The sequence below is a fragment of the Dama dama genome, chromosome 6 (genome assembly GCF_033118175.1).
Source record: "Dama dama isolate Ldn47 chromosome 6, ASM3311817v1, whole genome shotgun sequence".
NCBI classification, from domain to species: domain Eukaryota; kingdom Metazoa; phylum Chordata; class Mammalia; order Artiodactyla; family Cervidae; genus Dama; species Dama dama.
The window spans coordinates 31,968,319-31,992,932 of NC_083686.1; the positions used below are offsets into that span (position 1 = coordinate 31,968,319).

Here is a 24,614-nt window from a genome sequence, read left to right on the forward strand (position 1 = left end):
GTCCATTGAGTCGGTGATGCCATCCAACCATCTTATCCTCTGTCGTCCCCTTCTCCTCCTGCCCCCCCCCCCCCAATAGCTTTCAGCCTCAGGGTCTTTTCCAATGAGTCAGCTCTTCGCATCAGATTGCCAAAGTATTGGAGTTTCAGCTTCAACATCAGTCCTTCCAATGAACACCCAGGACTGATCTCCTTTAGGATGGACTGGTTGGATCTCCTTGCAGTCCAAGGGACTCTCAAGAGTCTTCTCCAACACCACAGTTCAAAAGAATCAATTCTTTGGCACTCAGCTTTCTTCACAGTCCAACTCTCACATCCATACATGACCACTGGAAAAACCATAGCCTTGAGCAGACAGACCTTTGTTGGCAATGTAATGTCTCTGCTTTTTAATATGCTATCTAGGTTGGTCATAACTTTCCTTCCAAGGAGTAAGCGTCTTGTAATTTCATGGCTGCAGTCACCATCTGCAGTGATTTTAGAGCCCAAAAAAATAAACTGTGACACTATTTCCACTGTCTCCCCATCTATTTCCAATGAAGTGATGGGACCAGATGCCATGATCTTAGTTTTTTGAATGTTAAGCTTTAAGCCAACTTTTTCACTCTCCTCTTTCACTTTCATCAAGAGGCTTTTTAGTTCCTCTTCACTTTCTGCCATAAGGGTGATGTCATCTGCATATCTGTGGTTATTGATATTTCCTCCAGAAATCTTGATTCCAGCTTGTGCTTCCTCCAGTTCAGCGTTTCTCATCATGTACTCTGCATATAAGTTAAATAAACATGGTGACAATATATAGCCTTGACCAGCCTAGACAGCATATTAAAAAGCAGAGACATTACTTTGTCAACAAAGGTCCATCTAATCAAGGCTATGGTTTTTCCAGTAGTCATGTATGGAAGTGAGAGTTGGACTATAAAGAAAGCTGAACACTGAAGAATTGATGCTTTTGAACTGTGGTGTTGGAGAAGACTCTTGAGAGTCCCTTGGACTGCAAGGAGATCCAACGAGTCCATCCTAAAGGAACTCAGTCCTGGGTGTTCATTGGAAGGACTGATGTTGAAGCTGAAACTCCAATACTTTGGCCACCTCATGCGGAGAGCTGACTCATTGGAAAAGACCCTGAGGCTGGGAAAGGTTGAGGGCAGGAGGAGAAGGGGACGACAGAGGATGAGATGGTTGGATGGCATCACCGACTCAATGGACATGGGTTTGGGCGGACTCAGGGAGTTGGTGATGGACAGGGAGGCCTGGCGTGCTGCAGTTCATGGCGTCACAAAGAGTCGAACACAACTGAGCAACTGAACTGAACTGAAATGAACTGATGGGACCAGATGCCATGATCTTAGTTTTCTGAATGTTGAGCGTTAAGCCAACTTTTTCACTCTCCTCTTTCACTTTCATCAAGAGGCTCTTTAGTTCTTCTTTGCTTTCTGCCACAAGGGTGGTGTCATCTGATATCTGAGGTTATTGATGTTTCTCCCTGCAATCTTGATTCCAGCTTGTGCTTCAGCCAGCCTGGCATTTCTTATGATGTACTCTGCATACAAGTTAAATAAGCAGGGTGAAAATACACAACCTTGACATACTCCTTTCCCTATTTGGAACCAGTCTGTTGTTCCATGTCCAGTTCTAACTGTTGCTTTTTGATCTGAATACAGATTTCTCAAGAGGCAGGTCAGGTGGTCTGATATTCCCATCTCCTTCAGAATTTTCCACAGTTTATTCTAATCCACACAGTCAAAACTTTGGTATAGTCCATAAAGCAGAAATAGATGTTTTTTCTGGAACTCTCTTGCTTTTTCGATGATCCAGTGGATGTTGGCAATTTGATCTCTGGTTCTTCTGCCTTTTCTGAAACCAGCTTGAACATCTGGAAGTTCAAGGTTCACATATTGTTGAAGCCTGACTTGGAAAATTTTGAGCATTATTTTACTAGCGTGTTAGTTGAGTGCAAATATGTGGTAGTTTGAGCATTATTTGGCATTGCCTTTCTTGGGGATTGGAATGAAAACTGACCTTATCCAGTCCTGTGGCCACTGCTGAGTTTTCCAAATTTGCTGGCATGTTGAATGCAGCACTTTCAGAGCATCATCTTTTAGGATTTGAAATAGTTCAACTGGAATTCCACCACCTCCACTAGCTTTGTTTGTAGTGATGCTTCCTAAGGCCCACTTGATTTCATATTCCAGGACATCTGGCTCTAGGTAGTGATCATACCTTTGTGATTTTCTGGATAGTGAAGACTTTTCTGTATAGATCTTCTGTGTATTTTGCCACCTCTTCTTAATATCTTCTGCTTCTGTTAGGTCCCTACCATTTCTGTCCTTTATTGAGCCCGTCTTTCCAAGAAATATTCCCTTGATACCTCTAATTTTCTTGAAGAGATCTCTAGTCTTTCCCATTCTATTGTTTTCCTCTATTTCTTTGCATTGATCACTGAGGAAGGCTTTCTGATCTCTCCTTGCTATTCTTTGGAACTCTGCATTCAAATGGGTATATCTTACCTTTTCTCCGTTGCTTTTTTGCATCTCTTCATCTCACAGCTATTTGTAAGTCCTCCTCAGACAACCATTTTGCCTTTTGCATTTTTTTTTCCTTAGGGATGTTCTTGATCCCTGTATCCTGTACAATGTCGTGAACCTCCATCCATTGTTCATCAGGCTCTCTGTCTATCAGATCTAGTCCCTTAAATCTATTTCTCATTTCCACTGTATAGTCATAAGGGATTTGATTTAGGTCATACCTGAAGGGTCTAGTGGTTTTCCCTACTTTCTTCTATTTAAGTCTGAATTTGGCAATAAAGGGTTCCTGATCTGAGCCACAGTCAGCTCCCACTCTTGTTTTTGCTGACTGTATAGAGCTTCTCCATCTTTGGCTACAAAGAAAGTAATCAATCTGATTTCAGTGTTGACCATCTGTTGATGTCCATGTGTAGAGTTTTCTCTTGTGTTGTTGGGAGAGGGTGTTTGCTATGACCAGTTCATTTTCTTGGCAAAACTCTATTAGCTTTTGCCCTGCTTCATTCTGCATCCAAGGCCAAGTTACCTGTTACTCCAGGTGTTTCTTGACTTCCTACTTTTGCATTCCAGTCCCCTATAATGAAAAGGATATCTTTTTTGGGTGTTACTTCTAGAAGGCCTTGTAGGTCTTCATAGAACTGTTCCACTTCAGCTTCTTCAGCAGTACTGGTCGGGGCATAGACTTGGATTACTGTGGTATTGAATGGTTTGCCTTGGAAACGAGCAGAGGTCATTCTGTCGTTTTTGAGATTGCATCCAAGTACTGCATTCCGGACTGTTTGGTTGACTATGATGGCTACTCCATTTCTTCTAAGGGATTCTTGCCCACAGTAGTAGATATAATGGTGATCTCAGTTAAATTCACACATTCCAGCCCACTTTAGTTCACTGATTCCTAAAATGTCGACATTCACTGTTTCCATCTCCTGATTGACCACTCCCAATTTGCCTTGATTCATGGACCGAACATTCCAGTTTCCTATGCAATATTGCTCTTTACAGCATCGGACTTTGCTTCTATCACCAGTCACATCCACAGCTGGGTGTTGTTTTTGCTTTGGCTCTGTCTCTTCATTCTTTCTGGAGTTATTTCTCCACTGATTTCCAGTAGTATATTGGGCACCTACTGATCTGGGGAGTTCATCTTTCAGTGTCCTATCTTTTTGCCTTATCATGCTGTTCATGGGGTTCTCAAGGCAAGAATACAGAAGTGGTTTGCTCATTCCCTTCTCCAGTGGACCACGTTTTGTCAGAACTCTCCACCATGACCCATCCGTCTTGGGTGGCCCTACATGGCATGGCTCATAGTTTCATTGATTTAGACAAGGTTGTGGTCCGTGTGTGAAGAAGGCAATGACACCCCACTCCAGTACTCTTGCCTTGAAAATTCCATGGATGGGGGAACCTAGTAGGCTGCAGTCCATGGGGTTGCACAGAGTCAGACACGACTGAAGCGACTTAGCAGCAGCAGCAGCAGTGGTCCGTGTGATCAGGTTGGTTAGTTTTCTGTGGTTGTGGTTTTCATTTTGTCTGCCCTCTGATAGAGGATAAGAGGCTTACGGAAGCTTCCTGATGAGAGAGACTGAATGAGGGTGACACTGGGTCTTGTTCTGATGGGCAGGTCCATGTTCAGTAAATCTGTAATCCAATTTTCTATTGATGGGTGGAGCTGTGTTCCCTCCCTGCTCTTTACCTGGGGTCAAACTATGGTGGAGGTAATGAAGATAATGGGACCTCCTTCAAAAGATCCCGTGCATGCACTGCTACACTCACCGCCCCAACCCTGCAGCAGGCCACCACCAACTCATACCTCCTCTGGAGACTCCTGGACACTCCCAGGCAAGTCTGGGTCAGCCTCTTGTGGGGGTCACTGTTCCTTTCTCCTGGGTCCTGGTGCACACGAAGTTCTGTTTGCGCCCTCCAAGAGTCTATTTCCCAGTCCTGTGTAAGTTCTGGGAGCTCTATGGTGGGGTTAATGGTGACCTCCTCCAAAAGGGCTTATGCCACACCCAAGTCTGCTACACCCAGAGACCCCATCTCTGTGGCAGTCCACTACTGACCTATACCTCCACAGGAGACGCTCAACACAGCTGTGTCTCTAGGGTCCCTGGGTCCTGGTGCACACAAGGTTTGTTTGAGCCCTCTGAGCATCTCTGGAGGGAATGGGGTTTGATTCTAAACGCAAATTCACCCCTCCTACCATCTTGGTGGGGCTTTTCCTTTGACCTTGGGCGTGGGGCACCTCCTCACAGCCGCTCCAACGCTGCACAACTGCTGCTCCAGCACCTATCCTCTTGCTGGGGTTTCTCTGACCTTGGACGTGGGGTACCTCCTCATAAGCATGAGGAGATATAAGCATGAGCAATGGCAAAGGATTCAGCAATTTTTGCATGTGAATAAGATGTCCATGAAATGTCTGTCATTTCTGTTGCTGCTAAGGCTGACTTGCTACTTTAGCTCTGGAAGTTGTGGAAATGTGCTGGTATGACCAGTGGAATATAGTCATTGGATTAACATGAAGATGATTCTGAATCAACTTGTCACAAGGGGTCATGATGTGACTGTTTTGACATCTTCAGTTTCCATTCTTATTGATCCCAACAAACCATCTGCTATGAAGTTTGAGACTCTCCATGCATCTTTAGCTAACGATGATTACAAAATATTTATCAAGTGTATTGTCAAGATGTGTGGATGGATGTGTCAAAAGACTCATTTTGGACACATTTCTCAACACTGAAAAGTGCAATTTTGAAATATTCTGATACTATTATGAAGCTTTGAGAAGATGTTGTTTCAAACAAGAAACTTATGACAAAGTTACAGGAATCAAGGTTCAAGGTCGTTTTTGCAGATGCCATTGGACTTGTGGTGAGTTGCTGGCTGAGATATTTAAAATACCTTTAACGTGGAAAAATTGCATTCCCACCATCATAGGTACCTGTTATGTCAGAAATAAATGACCATATGACATTCATGGAAAGGCTAAAAAATATGATATATGTACTTTATTTTGACCTCTGTTTCCAGACATTTAATGTAAACAAGTGGAATCTGTTTTACAGCAAAGTACTAGGTAAGTTATCGTTTAGTTTTTAGGATGAGCCCTAACTTTTCTAGTGCCTCAGAAAGTGTGTTTGTATAAAGTTCCAAGAATTTTTCTCCTGTGAGTGTAAAGATGAACTGAAAATATAAAATGATCCACTGCTCTCATAAATAATACAGAAACACTTAAGTTATATGGTAAAGTAGAACCAGAAATCAAATTGCCAACATCTGTTGGATCATTGAAAAAGCAAGAGAGGTCCAGAAAAATATCTACTTTTGCTTTATTCACTATACCAAAGCCTTTGACTGTGTGGATGACCACAAACTGTAGGAAATTCTTAAAGAGATGGGGACACCAGACCACCTTACCTGCCTCCTGAGAAATTTGTATACAGGTCAAGAAGCAACAGTTAGAACTGGATTGAAACAACAGACTGGATCCAAATAGGGAAAGGAGTACATCAAGATTGTATATTTTCACTCTGTTTATTTGGAAGGACTGATATTGAAGCTGAAACTCCAATATTTTGGCCACCTGATGTGAAGAGCTGACTTATTTGAAAAGATCCTGATGTTGGGAAAGATTGAAGGCAGGAGGAGAAGGTGACGGCAGAGGATGAGATGGTTAGATGGCATCACCAACTCAATGGACATGAGTTTGGGTAAACTCCAGGAGTTGGTGATGGACAGGAAGGCCTGGTGTGCTGCGGTTTGTGGGGTCGCAAAGAGTCGGACACAACTGAGAGACTGAAATGAACTGAACTGAACTCTTTAACTTGTATGCAGAGTACATCATGAGACATGCCAAGCTGGATGAAGCACAAGCTGGAATCAAGATTGCCAGGAGAAATATCAATAACCTCAGATATGCAGATGACACCACCCTTATGACAGAAAGTGAAGAAAAACTAAAGAGCTTCTTGATGAAAGTGAAAGAGGAGAGTTAAAAAGTTGGCTTAACACTCAACATCCAGAAAACTAAGATCATGGCATCCAGTCTCATCACTTCATGGCAAATAAACGGGGAAACACTGGAAACAATGACAGACTTTATTTTCTTGGGCTCCAAAGTCACTGTACATGGTGACTGCAGTCATGAAATTAAAAGACGCTTGCTCCTTAAAAGAAAAGCTATGACCAACCTAGACAGCATATTGAAAAGCAGAGACTTAACTTTGCCAACAATGTTCATCTAGTCAAAGCTATGGTTTTTCTAGTAGTCATGTATGGATGTGAGAGTTGGACTAAAAAGAAAACTGAGCACTAAAGAATTGATGATTTGAATTGTGGTGTTGGAGAAGACTCTTGAGAGTCCCTTGGATAGCAGAGAGATCAAAACCAGTCAGTTCTAAAGGAAATCAGTCCTGAATATTCATTGGAAAGACTGACGTTGAAGCTGAAACTCCAATACTTTGGCCACCTGATGCGAAGAGCTGACTCATTTGGAGAGACCCTGATACTGAGAAAGATTGAAGGTGGGAAGAAAAGGGGATGACAGAGGATGAGATGGTTGGATGGCATCACTGACTCAATGGACATGAATCTGAGTATACTCCAGGAGTTGGTGACGGACAGGGAGGCCTGGCATTTTGCAGTCCATGGGGATGCAAAGAGTTGGACACAACTGAGTAACTGAACTGAACTGAACTGAAAGTAGAACCCTGTGGACTATCAGTAACACAGATCATTTCAGGAAGTAACAAGCCACAAACTGAAGAACTTGGAAATTCTCCAAGCAATTATATTTCCAACTTACTAAATTTTTTTAACTTAAAAAAAAAATCACTGGAAACCCCATAAAATTTCTTGACAGCTGAAGTCATTTAAATTGAGAAATGACACACATATTTGGAGCACAAGTATCTCGGTCGGATTCAGAAATTCTTTCTATCTGGTTAGCTCAGTTTCTTTACTGTATTATTTGTGTCCAACTCTTTGTGACCCCATGGACTATACAGTCCAGGGAATTCTCCAGGCCAGAATACTGGAGTGGGTAGCCTTTCCCTTCTCCAGGAGATCTTCCCAACCCAGGGATCAAACCTAGGTCTCCCACATTGCAGGCAAATTCTTTTATCATCTGAGCAAAAAGGGAAGCTCATATTATATTATAATATAATATTATTCTATTGTTATATTATTATATTATAGGGCTTCCCAAGTGGCTTAGTGGTAGAGAATCTGTCTGCTAATGCAGGAGATGCAACAGACCCAGGTTTGATCCCTGGGTTGGGAAGATTCCCTGGAGGAGGACACAGCAACCCACTCCATTATTCTTGCCTGCAGAATTCCATGGATAGAGGAGCCTGGCAGGCTACAGTCCATGGGGTCTCAAAGAGCTGGACATGACTGACAGACTGAACACACTCATATTACATTATACACACATCTAATTGCTTTATCAAAGAACAGACACTTTCAAACATCTTTGGCTGTATCATTCCAAGCTCCTTTCTAAAAATTACTTAAAATACTCACATGGTAGCATTCTCGTTTTGTCTAATCTTCCTTCTTGCTTTTGTTTTTGTTTTGCCTTTCAAGAAGACACACTACGTTATCAGAGACAACGGGGAAAGCTGAGATGTGGTTCATTCAAACCTTCTGTGATTTTGAATTCCCTTGCCTTCTGCTACCAAATTTTGAATTTGTTGGAGGCCTCCACTGCAAACCTGCCAAATCCCTGCCTAAGGTGGCATATTCCTATTTGCTTTGTTTTGTTTACTTTGCATTTTCAATAACAATAAGCCTGCTTGCTTTATTTAGAATATTTTATTTCAATGAGTCAAATGTAGAGAGCTTACCAAAGTGATCTGCCAACTAAAAACATTTATTTCTATACCAACACAGTATCTGAATTTTATTATCATTACAGATTAAACTGGGAAGGAGTGTGTCCTGGAGAAACGAGAAACCCAGGAGACTTTGAGAATATGTTGATCAAATTATGAATTCATTGTTGAACACATAATAAAGCATCAGACATTCATTCAAAAATAATTATAATGGTGACTAGCATACTCCAGAAGTAAGTGTTAATATGCAGAGATATGGTGTAGACACAGTTTCTGCCACCTGATACTCTATGTGGAAAGATAGAATGGGAAAGTGAAGTCGCTCAGTCGTGTCCGACTCTTTGCAACCCTGTGGGCTGTAGCCTACCAGGCTCCTCCATCCATGGGATTCTCCAGGCAAGAATACTGGAATGGGTTGCCATTTCCTTCTCCAGGGGATCTTCTCGACCCAGGGATCGAACCCAGGTCTCCCGCATTGCAGGCAGACGCTTTACCCTCTGAGCCATCAGGGAAGTAAAAGATAGAATAGCAGTATACAAACATTGTGTGAAAATCATTATAATACAAAAAGACCACAACAACTAAGAAAATATCCAGAGTGAATCATAGACATTATCTCTGAGGCACTGATATTAAGGTGAGATCTGAAGGATATTTAGGAATAAACAGAAGGGATAGGGCATGTGTGGAGGAAGACAGGAAAGAAAAACAGGCGGAGTGGTAATGACAGCTCCCAAAAACTCTGCTGTTGCTGCTGCTAAGTCGCTTCAGTCGTGTCCGACTCTGTGCGACCCCATAGACGGCAGCCCACCAGGCTCCTCCATCCCTGGGATTCTCTAGGCAAGAACATTAGAATGGGTTGCCATTTCCTTCTCCAATGAAGGAAAGTGAAAAGTGAAAGTGAAGTCGCTCAGTCGTGTCCGACTCTTAGCGACCTCATGGACTGCAGCCTACCAGGCTCGTCTGTCCATGGGATTTCCCAGGCAAGAGTCCTGGAGTGGGGTGCCAGTGCCTTCTCCGTCCCAAGAAGTCTAAGTTTGGTCTAAACAGGAAGAGGCTGATTAAAGAAGCAGATAATTACAAGGAGCTGGAAACATCTAGTAGGAGCACTACAGAGAAAATTAAAATGGTTAAGAAAGGGAGAGAGATGATCACATTTAAAAAGAAACACAAGATTTAGTCACTGTGTTGGACTGTAAAGGGGCTAGAGTGGAAACGGCCATCATTTAGCAGGCAAGATACAGACAACAATGATGGAAAAGTAGACTACAATGTTCATAGAGATATAAGCACACTAACGTAATAACAGTACTAACCTCATATTGTCAATTTAGGGGAAAAAAAATTTAGTAGGTATGCAGCACCTAAAATGTCTCTGACACATACTCAGTGATCCAGAAGAAATATTAACTATTGTCATTATTGTAATTTTCTTACTCTAACATACTATCAATAACCCAATGTGCACCAGCCACTTGGATTTTGTGAATTAATACTTAGAAATCAGTTTTCCAATACATCAAGATTATGTAATCCAGTAAAGTCCTAGAGAGTAGATATCCTAGGGAGTTGTTTAAAAGTAAATTTTTTAATGTTTTATGTTAAAAATAAAGGTAATCAAAACTTTTAATACATTAAATAAAGTTTAAGTTAAATGAAATATAATCAGCTCAGTCACTCAGTTGCGTCTGACTCTTTGTGACCCCATGGACCACAGCACATCAGGCCTCCCTGTCCATCACCAAATCCTGGAGTTTACTCAAACTCATCTCCATTGAGTCGATGATGCCATCCAACCATCTCATCCTCTGTCATCCCCTTCTCCTTCGGCCCTCAATCTTTCCCAGCATCAGGGTCTTTTCAAATGAGTCAACTCTTCGCATCAGGTGGACAAAGTATTGGAGTTTCAGCTTCAACATCAGTCCTTCCAATGAACACCCAGGACTGATCTCCTTTAGGATGGACTGGTTGGATCTCCTTGCAGTGCAAGGGACTCTCAAGAGTCTGATGAGTATATTCAATTTAAAATTATAATGTTAAGAATTTTTTTAAGGTTTTGGCAAAGAGATGAGCAAGATAAAATGCTATAGTTTCTTTTTGTAAGGATTGAGGCTTTTCACCAGTGCTTTAGCTTAAAAAAAAAAAATTCTTCAATAATATAAAAGTATGAAATGTATGACCTAACAATTTTTTGCAACAAAATCCAACATTTCCTCACCTTCACATCAGCATTTAAACCATTCCTCATTAAAATCTCCAGGGTTTTACATCTAACAGCAGAAAAGGGAGGATTTATTCTCATTTATTCCAATGACCAGGTGTTTTCTGCCTATACTAAGCCTAAAGAAAACATCAGAAAAGCTCCCTAAAAAGAATGTAGGTCTCAACATCATAGCTGCCTGATAGAATTTACATTGCATACATAAGAACCATAAATTCTGCACATGTAATAAAGACCAAATAATTATTCATACATGAATCTGAAAATTGCCCATATTTTCAAATTATGAAAAATTCTCTTCAGTTTAGGATAACAGTCCATATGAAGGAAAGCAAGAATCTAATCTGTGAACTATTTTGTGATCTTTTAAGAAATCCTTCTTGTCTCTTACTGGTGGAAAAATGAAACATCTTTTTCAAAGGTAAAACACAGTATCACTTTTGATTAAAAAAGCTTGGGTTATCTCTGGTAACTTTCAGAGTGTCCAAAGGCTGAGATAAGATTAGTGAAAGTTCTGTGCTACCTAACTCCGTTTTTTAAAAAATTTCCCCATTCTCATTTCAGGAAAGTGACAATGTTAATAGGAGAAGAGATGAGCAGGAGAGGAAGAAGGTCAAAGAGAAAGATGAATAGCAGTAAATCACAATAATTAGTAATAATATGTGTTGTTATTAAGTTGGAGAAACAAGATTTGAATCCAAGTCAATGACTGTGAAGACTTTATTATACAGAGAAACTGTTCTTTCAAACTACCACTTTTTCCATTAGTTATTAGGTTCTCAGAAAATTTCTGTACTTTTTAAGAAATAAGATGTTTGGCAAAATGTGTCCAGAATCTTAAAAATGCTTATAGCCTTTGGCTTCACAATATACTCCTATGAAATGACACAGAAAAAAATAATCAAGATGTGCAAAAATAATATTTTGGGCAGTAATTCACAAGTCAACACAGGAAGCAATCTAAATATCCAATATTAAGCAATAATTAAACAGTGTATCAATCACTGTTTAATTGATCACTGATGTGATCAATACACATCACACCATTATAATTGAATACTTAATTACCCTAAATCATCTACATATGAGACTTATTTGGAAACAAGTGGAAAATAACAAATATAACAAGATCATAATTTTCTTGTAGGATAAAAAAGAATATGTTAGATTACAATTTTCAAAATATATGTCATAAATATATTTAATTATAGAAGTAGATAAAAGATTAGAATGAATGAAGAAATTCTAGCATAATATTGTCAAAGTCCATCAATGTTATCAAATATGACAGAATTTCTTTCCCATGGATGAATATTATTCTATGTCTGTGCCTCTGTGTGTGGGGGTGTATATTTCATCTTCTATATGCATTCAAGATTGGCACTTAGGCTTTTTCCCTTCAGTTCAGTACAGTTCAATCACTCAGTCGTGTCTGACTCTTTGCGACCCCATGGACTGCAGCACGCCAGGCCTCTCTGTCTACCACCAACTCCCAGAGTTTACTCAAACTCATGTCCATTGAGTCCGTGATGCCATGCAACCATCTCATCTTCTGTCGTCCCCTTCTCCTCCTGCCCTCAAGCTTTCCCAGCATCACGGTCTTTTCAAATGAATCAGCTCTTTGCATCAGGTGGCCAAAGTATTGGAGTTTGAGCTTCAACACCAGTCCTTCCAGTGAACACCCAGGACTGATTTCCTTTAGGATGGACTGGCTGGATCTCCTTGCAGTCCAAGGGACTCTCAAGCATTTTCTCCAACACCACAGTTCAAAAACATCAATCCTTTGGCACTCAGTTTTCCTTACAGTCCAACTCTCACATTCATACATGACTAATGGAAAAACCATAGCCTTAACTAGCCGGACCTTTATTGGCAAAGTAACATCTCTGCTCTTTAATATGCTGTCTAGGTTGGTCATAACTTTCCTTCCAAGGAGTAAGCATCTTTTTAATTTCATGGTTTCAATGACCATCTGCAGTGATTTTGGAGACCAAAAGAATGAAGTCTGCCACTGTTTCCACTGTTTCTCCATCTATTTGCCATGAAGTGATGGGACTGGGTGCCATGATCTTGGTTTTCTGAATGTTGAGCGTTAAGCCAACTTTTTCACTCTCCTCTTTCACTTCCATCAAGAGGCTCTTTAGCTCTTCTTTGCTTTCTGCCATAAGGGTCATGTCATCTGTATATCTGAGGGTACTGATGTTTCTCCCTGAAATCTTGATTCCAGCTTGTGCTTCCTCCAGCCCAGCATTTCTCATGATGTACTCTGCATGTAAGTTAAATAAGCAGGGTGAGAGTACACAGCCTTGACGGACTCCTTTTCCTATTTGAAACCAGTCTGTTGTTCCATGTCCAGTTCTAACTGTTGTTTTTTGACCTGAATACAGATTTCTCAAGAGGCAGGTCAGATGGTCTAGTATTCCCATCTCTTTCAGAATTTTCCACAGTTTATTGTGATCCACACAGTCAAAGGCTTTGGCATAGTCAATAAAGCAGAAGTAGCTGTTTTTCTGGAACTCTCTTGCTTTTTTGATCATCCAGCGGATGTTGGCAATTTGATCTCTGGTTCCTCTGCCTTTCCTAAAACCAGCTCTCGGTTCACGTTTCACGTTCTCGGTTCACGTATTGCTGAAGCCTGACTTGGAGAATTTTGAGCATTACTTAACTAGTGTGTGAGATGAATGCAGTTGTGAGGTAGTTTGAGCATTCTTTGTCATTGCCTTCCTTAGGGATTGTTATGAAAACTGACATTATCCAGTCCTGTGGCCACTGCTGAGTTTTCTAAATTTGCTAGCATGTTGAGTACAGCACTTTCACAGCATCATCTGTTAGGTTTTGAAATAGCTCAACTGGAATTCCACCACCTCCACTAGCTTTGTTTGTAGTGATGCTTCCTAAAAGCCACTTGACTTTGCATTCCAGGATATCTGGCTCTAGGTGAATGATCACACCATCATGATTATCTGGGTTGTGAAGATCTTTTTTTATACAGTTCTTCTGTATATTCTTGCCACCTCTTCTTAATATCTTCTGCTTCTGTTAGGTTGATACCTTTTCTGTCCTTTATTGAGCCCATCTTTGCATGAAATATTCCCTTGGTATCTCTAATTTTCTTGAAGAGATCTCTAGTCTTTCCCATTCTATTGTTTTCCTGTATTTCTTTGCACTGATCACTAAGGAAGGCTTTCTTATCTCTCCTTGCTATTCTTCGGACTCTGCATTCAAATGGGTATATCTTTCCTTTTCTCCTTTGCTTTTTGCTTCTCTTCTTTTCACAGCTATTTGTAAGGCCTCCTCAGACAGCCATTTTGCTTCTTCATTATAAAGGACAGAAATTTTTCCCTTCGCTCCATGAATAATGCTGCAATAAACATAGGAGCATATATCTCTTCACTACACTGCTTTTGTTTTCTTCAGGTATATACCCAGAAGTGAAATTTCTGGATCACATAATAGATCTATTTCTAATTTTGTAGAAAACTTCATTTTATTTTCCATAGACACTCAACTAATTTAATTTCCTTTTCTTCACATTCTTATCAACATGTATTGTTTATATTCTTGATGACAGACTTTCTAGCAGGTGTGAGATGGTATCTCACTGAAGTTTTTATTTCCATTTCCCTGAGTATCAGTGATATTGAACATCTTTTCATATACCTGTTAGCCATTTGAGTACCTTTGGAAAAATATCCTGTCTGCCAATTGCAATTAATTTTTTGATTATTGAGATGTATGAGTTATATATATTAGATGTTAATGCCTCTTTTCATGTGTGGTTTGCAATATTTTTTTCCTATACTGTAGGTTACATTTTTATCTGATTGTGTCTTTTGCTGTGCAGAAACATTTAGGTTTGATTTAGTCTCACTTAGTTGATTTCTTTTTCTTTTGTTGTGATTTTGGTGTTATATCCAAAAAAACTCATTTTTAAGATCAAGGTCAAGGAGTTTCTTTTAGGAGTGTTATGATTTTCGTCTTATATTTAAACCATTGATCCATTTTCAAATAATATTTGTGAGTGCTGTAAGTTAGGAGTCTTATTTCATTTTTTTTTTTTACATGTGTTCATCTAGTTTCCTCAGAAGAGAAAGAAAAGACTATCCTTTCAAGATTGCCTTCATTGTTGAATACTAGTTGACTGTACATGCAAGGATTTAATTCTCGATCCTGTATTCTGTTCCATTGTCCTAAGTGTCTATTTTTAGGCCAATACCATATTGTTTTAAATACTGTAACTTTGTAGTATAATTTGAAACTGAGAGGTGTGTTCTATTTGGCTTTGGATAGTGTAGACACTTTAGCTATTAATTCTTCTGATCCATGAACACAAGATGCCTTTCCATTCCTTTGTGTTTTATTCTATTTCTTTCAACAGTCTTGTAGTTATCATTATACAGATCTTTCATGTCATTGGTTAAATTTATTTATAGTTATTGTCTTATTCTTGATGTTATTGTGAATGGGATAGTGTTTTTTTTTCCCAGATGTTTCATTGTTAGTATACAGAAATACAACTGATTTCTGTATGTTGATTTTATACCTTGCAACTTTACTTAATTTGTTGATTAGTTCAGTTCTATGGTTGACTGTCTGGGATTTTCTATACAAAAAAAATTTGTCATCTTCAAAAAGTGATTATTTTTATTCTTCCTTTTTGATTTGAATCCTTTGATTCCTTTGTCTTACCTAGTTGCTCTAGCAAGAACTTCTAGGTTAAACTGACTAAGTGTGGGAGTGGGCCTCCTGGTCTTGTTCCTGATCTTAGATAAAAACCTTTAACTTTCACCACTGTGTATAATATTACCTTCAGATTTGTCACATATGGCTGTTTTTACTGAGGTGTGTTCTTTCTATATCCAGTATGTTGAGGATTTTTAACCATAAAAGGATGTTTTTGTCTTGTTAAATGCATTTTCTGCATCTACTGAGATGATCAAGTTATTTTGTCTTGTATTCTACTGGTATAAAGTATTATATTTGATTTTGGTATGTTGAACCATCCTTTCATCTCAAGGATAAATCTCACTTGTTCATGCTATATGGTCCTCTTAATGCATTCTTGAATTTGGTTTGCTGATATTTGGATGAGAATTTTTGCATGTATATTCATCCTGGATATTCTTAAAGTTTTTTACTGTAATATTCCTATTTATTTTGTATCAGGGTAATGCTGTCCCACTGGGGAGCAGGTGCGCTCTGGGGTACCCATTGAGGTGATGGCAAGAGTCCCTCACAGCAGTTGCATATAGCACAGCCTACTGTGACATTGATCATACAATATGAGCTCAGGGCAAAGGGTGTAATATGTAAACAAACCCAGCAATATGGTCACTGAAATATGTAATGACAGGTATATCTCTGGGTCATATATAAATAGGACTCAAAGGATTGTTTCACAGAACTTCCAAGCAATAATACCAGACTCTTCAATGTCAGTGATTAGTAATTTAGATATAGAGTTTGAGAAATTCTGAAAAAGTTTAAAGTAAGGCATAAAAATTACAGAGCTGACCAATTGATAAAGTCATTTATATTATAATTCTTTCTTAGTGCTCATAGTCAGAGAAGTGAAACAGTAATGACTAAGCTAAAATAATTCCCTAGAAAGTCTGACTGGAGTAAACAGATGATATAGTAGAACTACAACAATAAAGAATTAAAGGTAACTTAAGATCCTGTGGTCATGCCTCCTGCTAAGAATCTATGTTAGTAATTGATAACATTACTGACAAAGAGTCTAAGTATAATCTTGTTACCAAGATTATATTATTCCCTCATTACTATGTGTACCGGCTCTATCTCATTTCTTGCTTACACACAGACACATACACACATACACAAACATTCCCATAAATATACCTAATAGAAAAAACTGTCCTCAAATCACACATATCCTTCTCAAGGACCTAAGGAGTGAAGTCTTAAAAGACAGCTATTACTGAAGACAATTTGGATATTCTTAAAAAATTTGAAAATATAATTATAGTCCAGAAATTCCTCTTCTGGGCATGTATCCAAAAGAACTGATATTAGGATCCCAAGACCTATTTGCACACCACATTCATGAAAGCACTATTCACAAGAGCCAAGAGGCTGAGGCAAACAAAGTGTCCATCAACAGGTAAATCCATACACAAAATGTGGTATCTACAAACAATGAAATATTACTCAGGCTTTAAAAGAAAATTTTGACATTTGTCACAATGAAGAATCTTACACGACTGAAATAAGTAAATCACAAAAAAACAAATACTGCAAAACTCAACTTATATGAGGTATCCAGACTAGTCAAATTTGTAGAAACACAGAGAAGAATGAAGGTTGCCAGGGGCTGGGAAAGAGGAAAATGGAGTTTCTTAATGGACACAGACCACCACTTTTGTCAGATGAGAAAGTTCTGGAGATTGGTTGCAGAATACGAATATACTTTTTACTAAGCTATACACTTAGGAGTAGTTAGGTGGTAAGCTTTATGTTACTTGTATTTTACCACAATATTTTGAAAAACAGCTGCAACTCTAATAATTCCTCAAAACATCAGATTTTCTCTTAAACTGTTTGTAGTCATCCTTCAATGAATGTTTGCTATGCTGTTGCTCTTTTGTGATGGAGCAAATGCTTTTTTTCACAGGAAATGGAAGAGCTTGTGCAGAGCTCTGGAGAAAATGGTATTGTGGTATTTTCTGTGGGGTCAATTATCACTAACATGTCAGAAGAAAGAGCTAATATGATTGTATCAGCCCTTGCCCAGATTCCACAAAAGGTATGCACAGTAACTTAACAGTGGACAACTACTAATATTTAATAAGTCGGTTACATTCTATAAAAGGTCAGATTTTAGACATCTTCTGTAAGAAAGGTAGACCATTTTAATAGCTTCAGCTTATCTCAAATATTTATGTTGTTGCTATTGCTTAGTCACTGAGTTGTATCTGACTCTTTGATGGCCCCACGGACTGTAGCCAGCCAGGCTTCTGTCTGTGGGATTTCCCAGGCAAGAATACTGAAGTGGACTGCCATTTTCTTCTCCAAAGGAGCTTCCCAACCCAGGAACTGAACTGTGTCTCCTGCATTGCAAGTGGATTCCTTACCATTGAGCCAGCATGGAAGCCCCTCAGATACATATATATATAAACCAAAATATACACAGCAGGTGCTAAAGTAGCACAGAGTGCCTTTGATTGACAAGAATTTTGAAGTAATATTGTGATAAAAAAAAGTATATTTAAGAGATGCATTGTGAATTTTGGTATTATAATAGTAGTGTGGCAGGTACAGAAATTGCCAAATTATGCCTTGTCATTTACTCCTTTACCTTGAAGGACTCCTGAGGATACAATACACATACAGATGTTCTCAAGAGTTAAATTTTAACAGCAAGCATCAGTCAGTCAGTCAGTTCAGTCGCTCAGTTGTGTTCGACTCTTTGCAACCCCATGAACCGCAGCATGCCAGGCCTCCCTATTCATCACCAACTCCCAGAGTCCACCCAAACCCATGTCCATAGAGTTTGTGATACCATCCAATGATCTCACCCTCTGTCATCCTCTTCTCCTCCTGCCCTCAATCTTTCCCAGCGTCAGTCTTTTCAGATGAATCAGCTCTTCGCATCAGGTAGCCAAAGTATTGGAATTTCAGCATCAACATCAGTCCTTCCAAAGAACACCCAGGACTGATCACATTTAGGAAGGACTGGTTGGATCTCCTTGCAGTCCAAGGGACTCTCAAGAGTCTTCTCCAACACCACAGTTCAAAAGCATCAATTCTTCAGCACTCAGCTTTCTTTATAGTCCAACTCTCATATCCATACATGACCACTGGAAAAACCATATCCTTGATTAGACAGACCTTTGTTGACAAAGTAATGTGTCTGCTTTTTAATATGCTGTCTAGGCTGGTCATGGAGAAGGCAATGGCAACCCACTCCAATACTCTTGCCTGGAAAATTCCATGGACAGAGGAGCCTGGTAGGCTGCAGTCCATGGGGTCGCCACGACTGAGCGATTTCACTTTCACTTTTCACTGTCATGCATTGGAGAAGGAAATGGCAACCCACTCCAGTGTTCTTGCCTGGAGAATCCCAGGGATGGTGGAGCCTGGTGGGCTGCCATCTATGGGGTCACACAGAGCCAGACCCGAATGAAGCAACTTAGCAGCAGCAGCTAGGTTGGTCATAACTTTCCTTCCAAGGAATAAGCGTCTTTTAATTTCATGGCTGCAATCACCATCTGCAGTGATTTTGGAGCCCAGAAAAATAAAGTCAGCCAGTTTCCACTGTTTCCCCATCTATTTCCCAAGAAGTGATGAGATCGAATGCCATGATCTGTTTTCTGAATGTTGAGTGTTAAGCCAACTTTTTTATTCTCCTCTTTCACTTTCATCAAGAGGCTCTTTAGTTCCTCTTCACTTTCTGCCATAAAGGTGGTGTCGTCAGCATATCTGAGGTTATTGTTTCTCCCTGCAATTTTGATTCCAGCTTGTGCTTCCTCCAGCCCTGCGTTTCTCATGATGTACTCTGCATACAAGTTAAATAAGCAGGGTGACAATATGCAGCCTTGACGTACTCCTTTTCCTATTTGGAACCAGTCTGTTGTTCCATGTCCAGTTCTAACTGTTGCTTCCTGACCTGCAAACAGGTTTCTCAAGAGGCAGGTCAGGTGGTCTGGTATTTCTATCTCTTTAAGAATTTTCCACAGTTTATTGTGATCCACACAGTCAAAGGCTTTGGTGTAGTCAATAAAGCAGAAATAGATGTTTTCCTGGAACTCTCTTGCTTTTTTGATGATCCAGTAAGCATAGTAGCACAATAATGTTAATTGTGATAAAAGCCTGAAACGTGCCATGCAATTTGTACTTGCCAGGTAATCCTGGCTCCTTTTATTTCCTCTAAATTTTGGTGTGCCATTCAGGGTGCTTTTCAGCTTTTACCTAGAGAAAGGATGACCAGGGCTCCCCAAACTGCCTCCAGACATCCAACCAGCCCCAGTGATTTTTAGAAAGAGAAACATCAGCATCCCTGATTGACTGGGCCCTGCCAGATCAGAGATCGAAGGTCAAGTGTGAAGGTGGGGTCCTGCCCTTAGAATGAACGCTGTCCATTGTAGAGTCTGACCCTTAGTGGATTCTGTTTCTCCTCCAAGCTGAGGAAGGAAAAGAGACCATTAGAAGGTGTCACGTATGAGGAAGACTGGCATGGAAAAGATTCAGTTGGCTCCTCCTTCATAAAATATAGTAGTAATTTATTTTCTACTATGTAAAATACCCTTGGGTGTTATTTTCTACTATGTAAAATATCATTTTGGAAATTTGTGAACTACTTTTTAGTTTGCTATCTGATATTATAGTCTTCTTCTAAGCACCTACACTAATTTTTTGCTGAGAACTTAAAGTTATTTTACATTCATATGATGAGCAGAAGTCAAACGCTAGTAAATTAAAATACAGTTAAAGGAATTGCTTGGGAATCAAAGTTGGTTATCTTATTTTGGTACTGGACAAACAAACCACATTAATCAATGCTGTCAATGCTTTGTGCTTCATTGTTAAAATGTTCACAGTTGGTTCAGTAAACTTTAGCAACATAATTTTAGAACTTTTTCAACAGCCTTATTGATATTTGTAACACAGTTTTTTTTCTAAATTCAAACAATTTTGAAATTTGTAATAGTGCTAATACTCTGGATTCATGTAAGATACTACCAGTTGCCATTTTTGTTGGAAGCTGGGCTTAACAATTTGTAATCTAAAAGAACTTATTCTTTCCAGGCAGCATAAATTAAATTGATTATTGATAAATTAAACACTTCCCTATAGCTCAGATGGTAAAGAATCTGCCTGCAATGCAGAAGACCTGGATTTGATCCCTGGGTCAGGAAGATCCCCTTGGAGAAGGAAATGGCAACCCACTCCAGTATTCTTGCTGGGAGAATCCCATGGACAGAGGAGCCTGGAGGGCTACAGTCCATGGAGTCACAAAGAATTGGACACAATTACATCAATTTGTAATTGATAAATTACAAATAAGAAAAAATATTTCTCATTGCAAGCATGATTACATGCACTTTCCTTTCTGTAAATAAAAAGATAAAAACTCTAATGAAATAATGAGCTATATTAAGTGGATATGTTAGCTCCCTTCTATAACAGTCAAAAAGAAATAAACCAGTAACTATTAAATTTGAGAGCTAGTATATGAAATAAATTGCAAGTTATTAGTGATCTGCGACTGTTTTTGCACTAGAATGAAGACCACTTAACAATTTCTCAAATATTTATACTTGTCATGGAAAATCTCATTTGTCTATGCCGTTATGTGTGAAAGGTCATGGCTGCATACAAACAGTGATAAGTACATAAAATGTGGGCATTCCATGTCACATTTCATGATAAAATTTGGTTTTTCCTCCCTCTGCTTGCAGTTCCACTACAATTATGCTTCCTGTTGCCTTGACTCCCTTATCTGAATAAATGGCTTCACTATTTAAGAGAGTATATTTCTGACATGCCCTTCCCTGGATTTTTTGTTCATGTGCTTCCTTTTATCCATACTGTTCTTTCAATTTGTTCACCTGCCAATCTTGGATTCACTTGTGGAATTAAAGTGACAAAGCACTTTTTTCAGAAAGTCTTCACTTACCTCTTCAGCAGATTTAATGGATTCTTGCTCCAACTTCTGAAAGCAGTTTAAATGCAGTTTCCCATAATCATGTTATCTAAAAGACACTGCTTCTTTCAGTGCCTTATAATATCCATTTTTCATTTTATTTCTAAGACTTAAAGTTAATAATTCTACTGAAATTCACTCAATCCTAGGCCATCCAAAAACCAAAGCTTTCATAACTCGTGGTGGAACCAACGGCATTTACAAGACGATCTACCATGGGATCCCTATGGTGGGCCTTCCTTTGTTTGCTGATCAACATGATAAAATCACTCCTATGAAGGCCAAGGGAGCAGCCATCAGATTGGACTTGGAAACAATGTTAAGAACGGATTTTGTCAGTGCTTTGAAGCAAATCATTAATAATCCTTTCTAAGTATAGTTTTTTCTAGATACTCTTCCTAGAGAAGTTCTCATATGAAGACCAGTGAGTCTTCATATAAACACAATGAGGAGTAAGATTGCTCAACACTTTGAAAAGTCATCAGTAACCATTTTGAGTGTCACACTGAGTTATTTCTCTGTGGTTTTTAGGGAAAAGGTTTGTCTCAGGTTTAGGGATAGTGGAGCAATTTTGGAAGAGCTACTCATTAGAAGGAGAAGAATCACTGAAATGGTAACAGAAGGATTAAAAAGAAGCATCCAAAACAGAGTAAGAGTAGGGACTGTTGAGTGTTACAAGATTATTCATCTGACAGTTAACACTTTCTTTTGGTGTGTAAACTCCACAAATGTCTTGGAACTCCTCAAAGATGGTTTATTTTCAGGAAACCAGCATGACATAATCCAGCTCAAATTCCAATTACATTGCATACTTTCCAAATTTTCTATGCTTATATTTTGACCCCATCACTGATAAACAGTAAACAACCAGAACCTTCTAATTTACCCAATTTCAACTATGTAGATACCACTTACAAATATAGATATATTCTTAGTTCTTTTGGTTGTTATCTTATTTAGAAGAATGTAAAATCATAACGTAATTGATTTAGAAGATATATGTTGGGACATTCCTGTAGAAAAGCCAAATTTTCTAACACCAGGAATATTTGATTTCCAAATTATATCAGGATATGCATTAATTTGAATGATATTATTATTATTATAACTATGATGTATATATTTTCCCCCATTTGCTTCATGATAACTTAGGAAAGAAAACATTTTGAGAATATATTGGTAATAATAGCACAGTGACAGTGGACAATTTTGTTTTAAAAGTAGTATTATTTTTACTTTGACACAAATACAGTAAATGAGTACCATATGAATCACATTTTCTTCTTTTTTAAGAGCTATAGGTTTCATTTGGTGGTTTTTATGTAAAAGTACATCTCTCTAGTATCTTTATACATTTCTTAATCTTTAGTACTGTAAAGCTGTTGTCCAAAAATGAAAATAATTTATTACCTGATATATACTGAATGTTTATGAAACTCTACAAGGTGTACTAAGTCTTTTGCACATACCAAGTAACTTTTTCATCCATAATCTTTCCCTAGAGTATAACAAAAATGTTTCTGGATTACCAACGTTTTCTCAAAAACCCAGTGCTCCCCATGTGTTTTGTACAGAACAGGGAGATAAGTTACCTCAATAATTATTGCTACAGTGCCATGTTATAGCACTTTGTGATCCAGAGCTCCTGAGCCATATTTCTTTATTCCTCATTCTTTCTTGACTGTTAGTTCATCATCATTTCAACTGTAGAAACAAATGTAACTGTAAAGCCTGAAAGTGAAATGTTGAGCCTTCTCCAGATTCTAAAATAACTAACAAGGAAAACAACAACAATACTAGCAAACATTTACTGAGAGTCTACTTTATGCTAGGACTGCCTCTAAGAATCAATACATTATTCCTCAAAATAATCAGATAAGGAACTATTTCCATTCATTCCATTTAACAATAAAAAAACTGTGAACTAGGAAGAATGAAAAACAGGCAGCAAATAAGTGTCAGAGTCAGGATTCAAATCAAGGCAACTCACTTCCACACTTTTAACTGCTACTTCACTAATAAAAGGTCAACATTTGTGGGCTCCTCCTGCTCATCCCTGCCTGGATGTGTCTCTGAACCTCCTCATAGATATACCAGCTATCTCTGGGTTATGACAGCATTTTAAAACTTATCTATTAAAAATTCTTTACTGGATGATTCAAACTTTGAACACTCAAATCATGTATCTCTTCTTTCTCTTTGCCTTAGGGACTTAACTCATTCAACTCTTTAGGCTTTGATGTTTCTCATCTTTTCTCTTTTTCATAGCTTGAAATTCTATTCATTTAACAAATTCTAGCCCATAAGCTAATTGTCCCTAAGGAAAATAATATATTTTCCTTCCTCTATGTGGCATTAATTTATACCATCTACATGAAAATTTCACACATTTATCTTTTCTGGCTCATTGTATAAATTAATGTCTCTTTGGTTTTCCTTTAGGTACACAGAGAATGTGATGAGGTTATCAACCATTCTACATGATCAGCCTATGAAGCCCCTGGACCAAGCAGTCTTCTGGATCGAGTTTGTCATGTGCCACAAAGGAGCCAAGCACCTGTGGCCAGATGCCTACCTCACCTGCTTCCAGTACCACTCTCTGGACATGACTGGGTTCTTGCTGGCCTGTGTGACAACTGTTATTTTCCTTATCATAAAAGGTTGATTGTTTTGCTATCAAAAGTTTGTTAAGACAGGAAAGAAGAAAAAGAGGGAGTAGACTTTGAGACTTCAGGCTAGCAGACATGATAGATAGTATTATTCCATTTAATTCAACCACTATGGATCAAGTTGTGACAAGATTTTCCTCCATATTTGACAAGAACTGTGCCTTCCTGTTTTACCCAAAATTTTAATCTTGAGTGAACATATTGTGTTAGTTAATCCACTCAATTCTAAGGATGAAAATAACCCTGTGTATTTCTTGATAAACACTTAAATATTCCTCTTGAAATGATCAGTTCTGTTCATCAAACCAAAGAAAAATGGTACCTAAAAATATAAGGTGGATTATAGTCAACTTAAAATTCTAATTTCATAAATCTTTCAGTAATTAATTCTACTTTTTAAAATGCTGATTTATGTATAATTTTACAACAACAAAAAAAAGAAAATTACAGGTGAATATCATTGATGAATATTGATGCAAAAATCCTTTTAAAATACTAGCTAACAAAAAAATTAGTAAACTGAACTCAATTATACATAAAAAGAATCACATACCAAGATCAATTTTGATTTATTCTAAGATTACAAAGATGGTTCAACATATGCAAGTCAATCAATGTGATACACTACAGTAACAAAAGATAAGATAAAAATCACATGAAAATCACCAATTTGATAAAATTCAGTATCTATTCATGACAA

The 24,614-nt window shown here is 38.5% G+C and overlaps 1 pseudogene; it reads left to right on the forward strand.

Annotated features, from left to right (window-relative positions):
* Window positions 1–4,922: 4,922 nt before the first annotated feature.
* Window positions 4,923–24,614, forward strand: LOC133058705 (UDP-glucuronosyltransferase 2B17-like; annotated as a pseudogene).